Source organism: Myodes glareolus, chromosome X (genome assembly GCF_982192425.1).
Source record: "Myodes glareolus chromosome X, mMyoGla1.1, whole genome shotgun sequence".
Classification (NCBI taxonomy): Eukaryota; Metazoa; Chordata; class Mammalia; order Rodentia; family Cricetidae; genus Myodes; species Myodes glareolus.
This window is the reverse complement of record NC_142053.1, coordinates 32,960,121-32,967,680: the sequence shown is the minus strand read 5'-3', so window position 1 is coordinate 32,967,680 and position 7,560 is coordinate 32,960,121. Positions and strand designations below refer to the sequence as shown.

The following is a 7,560-nucleotide window of genomic DNA, read 5'->3' as shown; positions in this document are numbered from 1 at the left end:
CTCAAAGTACATAGACTAAAAGTGAGTCTTTCCTTCCAGTGGAGAGACTGGGACCTTTCCTTCCAGTGGAGAGACTGGGACACCAACACAGACACAAACACTTTGGCCTACAATTTGTCCTGTTTACAAACTGTGCTGGGGTAAATATGGCACAGAAATTGTAGCTGGAGATGCGTACCCTGAGAGGGAGCTTCCCTTTGAGGGCCAGGACCCACAAGTGGGATACCCCAGAGACCTAGGATAGACCCAAACAGGAATTGCAAAAAAATCAATGAAATGATTCCTAATGATATTCTGCTATACTCATAGGTGGGTGTCTAGCCCAACTGCCATCAGAGAGACTTCATGCAGCAACTGATGAGAGCCAATGCAGATACCCACAGCCAAATATTAGGAAGAGTTTGGGAAATCCTATGGAAGAGGGGAAGGAAGGATTTCAGGACTCAGTAGTGCCAAGGGCACCAAAATAAAAACCTGGTCTGATACGGGCTCATAGAGTTTGAACTAACAACCATGGGACTGACTTAGGCCCTCTGCATATATGTTACAGTTGTATAGCTTGGTCGTCATGAGGATTCCTAGCAGTAAGAGCAGAGGATATCTCTGACTCTGTTGTCTGCTTTTGGGACCCATTCCTTCTGCCAGATTGCCTCATCCAATTTAGTGGAGAAGGGAGTGCCTAGTCTCACTGCAACTTGATGTACCATTGGTAGCTGATATCCAGGCATCAGATGCCTGCCAGTATCTGAAGAGAAACCCTGGAGGAGGAGTAGATGGAGCATGGGGAAGATGGGAGGCACTGGGAAGAGGGGAGGGATTGGAAGCTTTGATGGGCATAGGAATAAGTAGAACAAGAAAATCCATATCCTTATGGAGCTGGTGCTTATAGTCACAAGGCTGTGAGAGGCTCAGATAAGACAATGATGAATCTCTGTCATGTTTTTTTCTTTTTTAAAAAATTTAGATGTTTTTATTTTATCTTGTAGGTATAAATACTTTGCTTGCATGTATTATGTTCATCACACGTGCACAGTGTCCTCAGAAGCTAGAGGGAACTGGCTATAGATAGTTGTGTCTACTTGGATGCTAGGAATTGAACCCTCATTCTGTTTTTGGTTTTTTTTCTTTTTTCTCTTTCTTTCTTTCTTTCTTCTTCTTCTTTTTTTTTTTTTTGGTTTCTGGAGACAGGGTTTCTCTGTAGCTTTGGGGCCTGTCCTGGAACTCGCTCTTGTAGACCAAGTTGGCCTTGAAGTCACAGAGATCTGCCTGCCTTTGCCTCCTGAGTGCTGGGATTAAAAGCATGTGCCACCACTGCCTGGCCCAAGAACAAGTGTTCTTACTGTAGACAGTAGCTGCCTCTCTTCCAAAGTCCACTAGTAATCGATAAGCTCAGGAGGTGGGATGTGGTCTCGTGTGCCATTCCCAAGCCATATTTGATTGATGGCAGGCCTAGTCTTGTGTTGGTCCAGCAACTTATAAATTTTGAGGTTGAAACTTCAAATAGCATAGAGCTGACTCTGGAGAGGGACTCCTTGCATGGCATCATGGTAGATGTTATTATGATGAGAACTTGTCATGTGCTTAACCAGGAAGCTTGAGGACATGGAGAGGGGCCAGACTTGTAATCTCTCACTAGGTTTACCTCTTAAAGTTTCCACTGCTTCTCAACATCACCACATTGGGGACAAAGCTTCCAAGACATAAATTCTTGGACTAACACTCAAGCTATATTCAAATAATGCCATATGGATATGAAGTTTGAATTTAACAGAATTTTCATGAAATTAGCTTGCCCACAGCTTATATAAAAATAAACTGCAGACCACAGTTTTTATAAGCTCTGGATAAGTGTTTCACAGTAGATGGGAGAAATAATATCACACTACATTTATTTTTGGACATATTATTTTATGTCTGAAACGATTTATGAAGCACATATTCTCATCACCCCCTTTTTAGAGTTGAGAAAGTTAAGGCTCAATGATCACTGTAATGTAGTGGCTTTTAACCTTGGTTGCAAGTTGGCATCACTAGGGGGTATTTTTTTAAAGAACATCATGCTGCACCCAGAGAACTTAATTGGTTTAGAACCGCAGCCCTCAACATTGGATGGCTTTGCTTACCTTCCCCTAGGGAGTTATTTGGCAATGTCAAGAGATATTTTTGGTTGTACTGATGTAACATTGGCACATCAAGGGTAGAGTCTCTGTTTCTAAATGGCCAGAAAAGACAGTGTAGCCTTGTCACAACGGAGACTCATCCAGCCTCAAATGTTAATAGAAGCAGAGTTAATCCCAGATGTGCCAGAGGCAATGGAAGACACCAAGGAAACTGCCTTCCAGTTACAGAAGGACTGACACATTATGGTCTAAAAGACAGGTCCAAGTCAAGTGGGGTCACAGTGCTAAGAAGGGAAGTAGATATGATCCCTCAATTCCTAATCCAGGCGGAATACTAAATTGACAACCCCTCGAAAAGGCTGAATTAGTTTTCTCTAATGGAGTCTCTAATGAGTATACAAATTAAACTTAAGGCAGGCCCCATGCCCAACAGTAGATAATACAAAACTAACTCAATGGTATTTTTGGAGGTTTTTTTCCCACTTAAGGTGCTCATTTTATTTTATTTTAATTTATTTTATTTTGAGAAAGTAATTTTATTAAATTATAAAAGTTTCCATTTCCACCCCTCCTCCCAACACCCTCCCACTCCCCCCACTCCCTCTCCTCCTCCCTCTTCTTCCCTAAGGGCAGTCAGGGTTTCCTGCCCTGTGGGAAGTTCAAGTTCCTCCCCCCTCCCTCCAGGTCCAGGGAGGTGAGTATCCAAACAGACTGGATCTCCAAAATCCAGTATATGCAGAGGAAACAAGTCCCAGTGTCATTGTCAATGGCTTTTCAGAAAGACTCCGGGCCACCCACATTCCGAGAATCCGGCCACATTCAGAGAATCTGGTTGGATCACGTGCTCATTCAGTCCCAGTCCAACTGGCCTTGGTGAACGCTCATTAGATCAGTCCCCTTGTATCAGTGGGTGATAGCATCCCTCGCAGTCCTGATTTACTTTTTCATTTTCTTCCTCCTTCTGCTCCTCATTTGGACCTTGGGGGCTCAGTCCGGTGCTCCAATGTGGGTCTCTGTCTCTTATCTCCATCCATCGCCAGATGAAGGATCTATGGTGATAAGCAAAATATTCATCAGTATGGTTATGGGCCAAGGCCAGTTCAGGCACCCTCTCGTCTGTCCAGAGAACAATCTGGGGATCTCTCCTTGGACCTGGGATCCCATATATAATCAAGTCTCCTGTAAACCCTAAAATGACTCCCTTAGTTGTAATATATTCTTCCCTGAACCCATATTCATCCTTCCTCCCTCCCCCCCCCCCCATCCCGGTCAACCGAGCTTTCCCCATTCCTCCCCTACTCACTTCTCTCTAACCCTCTCCCCTTCCAACAACCCTCCCACCCCCCCCCCCCCATGCACCCGAGGTTACCTGGGACACTTGTCTATTTCCTACCTCCTGGCGGATAGCTAAATAATCTTCATCAGGTTCATCTTCTTGTTTAGCTTCTCTAGAATCACGAATAATAGGCTCAAAAACCTTTAATTATGGTTAGAATCCACTTATGAGTGAATACATACCGTGTTCTTCTTTTTGGGTATGGCTTACCTCACTCAGTAAAGCGTTTTCTATTTCCATCCATTTGCATGCAAAATTCAAGATGTCATTGTTTTTTACCGCTGAGTAAAACTCTAATGTGTATATGTTCCACACCCTTTTTAACCATTCTTCTATTGAGGGGCACCTAGGTTGTTTCCAGGTTCTGGCTATTACAAATATTGCTGCTATGAACATAGTTGAACAAATGCTTTTGTAGTATGTTAGGGAATCTCTAGGGTATATTCCCAAGAGTGGAATTGCTGGGTCCTGAGGGAGGTTGACTCCCAGTTTCCTGAGAAACCGCCACACTGATTTCCACAGTGGCTGCACAAGTTTGCATTCCTACCAACAATGAATGAGTGTTCCCCTCATTCCACATCCTCTCCAGCATAGGCTATCATTGGTGTTTTTGACTTTAGCTATTCTGACAGGTGTAAGATGATATCTCAAAGTTGTTTTGATTTGCATTTCCCTGATCGCTAAGGAGGTTGAGCATGAACTTAAGTGCCTTTTGGCCATTCAAAGTTCATCTGTTGTGAATTCTCTGTTCAGTTCAGTACCCCATTTTTTAATTGGGTTAATTAGGGTTTTAGTGTCTAGTTTCTTGAGTTCTTTGTATATTTTGGAGATCAGACCTTTGTCTGATGAGGAGTTTATGAAGATCTTCTCCCAGTCAGAAGGCAGCCTTTTTGTCTTACTGACAGTGTCCTTTGCTTTACAGAAGCTTCTCAGTTTCTGTAGGTCCCATTTATTCATTGTTTCTCTTATTGTCTGTGCTACTGGGGTTCTGCTTAGGAACTGGTCTCCTGTGCCTATATCTTGTAGACTACTTCCCACTTTCTCTTCTATCAGGTTCAAAGTGGTCGGATTAATGTTGATGTCTTTAATCCATTTGGACCTGAGTTTTGTGCATGGTGATAGATATGGATCTATTTTCATTCTTCTACGGGTTGACATTCAGTTATGCCAGCACCATTTGTTAAAGATGCTATCCTTCTTCCATTGTATACCTTTAGCTCCCTTGTCAAAAATCAGGTGGTCATAGGTTTGTGGGTTAATACCCGGGTCTTCTATTTGATTCCATAGGTTGACTTCTCTGTTCTTATTCCAATACCAAGCTGTTTTCAATACTGTTGCTCTGTAATAGAGTTTGAAGTCAGGAATGGTAATGCCTCCTGAAGTTCCTTTATTGTATAAGATTGTTTTGGCTATCCTGGGTTTGTTGTTTTTCCATATAAACTTGATTATTGTTCTTTCAAGGTCTGTGAAGAAGTTTGATGGGGTTTTGATGGGGATTGCATTGAATCTATAGATTGCTTTTGGCAGAATTGCCATTTTTACTATGTTGATTCTCCCAATCCGAGAGCAGGGGAGGTCTTTCCATTTTCTGGTATCCTCCTCTGTTTCTTTCTTCAAAGACTTAAAGTTCTTGTCAAATAGGTCTTTCACTTCCTTGGTTGGAGTTACCCCAAGATATTTTATGCTATTTGTGGCTATCATGAAAGGTGATGTTTCTCTGATTTCCCTCTCTGCTTCTTTATCCTTTGTGTATAGGAGGGCCACTGATTTTTTGGAGTTGATCTTGTATCCTGCCACGTTACTAAAGGTGTTTATCAGCTGTAGGAGTTCTTTGGTAGAGTTTTTGGGGTCACTTATGTACACTATCATATTGTCAGCAAATAATGAAAGTTTAACTTCATCCTTTCCAATTCGAATCCCCTTGATCTCCTTATGTTGTCTTATTGTGTTGGGAGCCACCTGGAGGCACAGGTGGTCCTGCAGTTTGGAGGTAGCCACGTGGGGCTGAGCAACCCTGCCTGCACCCTTGCCTGCACATGCTCAGACCAGCAGAATGGCATTAACCAATCAGGACAGCGTTCAAGCCGCTCCACCGTTTAAAAGCAGATGCCTCGGGACCCTACTCTCTCTCTAAGCTTTCTCTCGTCCCTGCTCTATCTTCCCTTCCCCCAATTTTCCTCAAGGGAATGCTCCAAATAAAGATGTGACCAGAGAAGGAATTCTCGTTTTTGGTGGCGTTCATTCCTGCGGGACAGGATGGCCCCCCGCAACTGGTGCTCGAAACTCCGGGACGCTGAGGGACCCTGACAACTACGCCGGGGGACCCTGAGAAAGCCCGGGAGAAAAAGCCAAGATCAGACACCAGCACAGAGAGCCTTGAATTTCAGAACTCTGAGAACATGGAGCGGTGAGTGACGTCGGTTAAAATCCCCAGAAAGGGGAGGAAAAGAAATGTAAAAAGGAATTTCAAAGGATAGGCCTAAATAGAAAAGAAAAAAAAAAAAAAAAAAATCAAAGTTAAGGTATCTGAAAGAAGGTACAAAAAGCAACGGGGAAGAAAAATCCCTTAAGTTCAGTGCAGGTGGAGCTGAGAAAAAGCGAGGTTTACGGTTGGGAGATCCGCGGCTTCCTCCGTGCATACTCGCTGATAGAGACTGGAGGCAACAGTCTCGTAGGGAGGCGAGCTTGATCACTGCCTTCCCTGTTCTTAAAGAGCCACAGAGCTTTTGGAGGTGATTTTCGCCTAATTTTGTTAAGAGAGCTCAGTCTCTAGCTCTCACGTACAAAAAACTTTAATTTTTGACTGAGAAAGACAAGCTGCTTGATCGTGCTGAGAGTGCTGGCGGCAGCCGGCCCGCCTTTGAGCGGTAATGCCTGATTAGAAACACGGAAGTGGGCCAGGCACGGTGGTGCACACCTGTGATCCCAGCTACTCAGGAGGGAGACGCAACCAGTTGCTGGCGGGGAGTTTGCTGGAGGCCTGCGAATAGCCAGGTCGCGGGCGGGCTAAAGTCCGTGTGACATCAGAGGCCTTCTGGCGGGGCTATGGTTTTTGGAGGACTTTTTCAGCACCTGAGCGGACTCGCCTGACTGAGGCGGAAGCTGCGTGGTGAGCAGCGGCGCCATAGAAAGCAGAGAGGAGCTGAATCGGCTCTGCGGAAAAACTGTGTTTCCATAGCAACATGGGCGAGCGGGGAGGTGAGTTCCCAGAGAACGGGGCTCTGCGCGCGGGCGGACCGGGCAGGAGAAGCCCCTCCACGGGTGGGCGGATGCCCCCCCTCGCCGGAGCTTGGAAAAGGCTCACAGCCGGCGGTGCGAGTTCATTGCCTGAGGTGAACCGGCGAGCCCGCGCACGGCCCGGGGCGGAGCCATGCCTTTGGGCCATGCGGAGCGCGCCACGGTGGGCCGCGCCTCAGAGGCGGAGCCGCCGCCGTCCGCTGCTGCCGCCCTCAGCCAAGGTCGCCAAGAATTCAGTCAGATAAAAACATTTGTCGCCAAAAATTCAGTCAGATAAAAACATTTATCCCCTAAACAACGTCCCTTCGTCAGCAGGAAGTAGCCAGATTGATGAGCAACGCCCATTCTCCCTTAAAGAACTGGTCGTGATTATCATAATAAAGGCATGTTTACCTGGTTACCGTATCCTAGGTAACAAAGAAAGGCGGACCTTTTGCCTGAGGCACCTGGTGAGATAAACAATGCTACCTAGAGGTTTTTTCCATCTGAATAGGGGAGCTGGAGAGATGGCTCAGAGGTTAAGGGCATTGCCTGCTCTTCCAAAGGTTATGAGTTCAATTCCCAATGACAACTGCTTTGGTTTTTAAACAATAGAGGGGGACTACACTACCAGTGACAGCTTCCCCCAGAGAAAGGATTTCTCTTGCATTCTTTACACTTAATTTTAATTCAAAATTTTGCTGGTACAGGCAAACAAGATTTGCTCTTTGAAACGGAGACATGCAAGTCTCTAAGTTCAAAACCAGCCTACTTCCAGTACTGATTGTGCTGAATTTTTACACTGAGAGTTTTTAATACTCTTAAATGTTTATTTGGGAGGAGAGTTTTGTTTATGTTTTTCTAGGAATGCTGACATACATCTGGATG

General features: G+C 45.0%; 1 pseudogene; it reads left to right on the top strand.

Annotated features, from left to right (window-relative positions):
* The first annotated feature begins 6,605 nt into the window (after positions 1 to 6,605).
* On the top strand, positions 6,606 to 6,795 carry LOC148117263 (Nuclear RNase P; annotated as a pseudogene).
* The last annotated feature ends 765 nt before the right edge of the window (positions 6,796 to 7,560 follow it).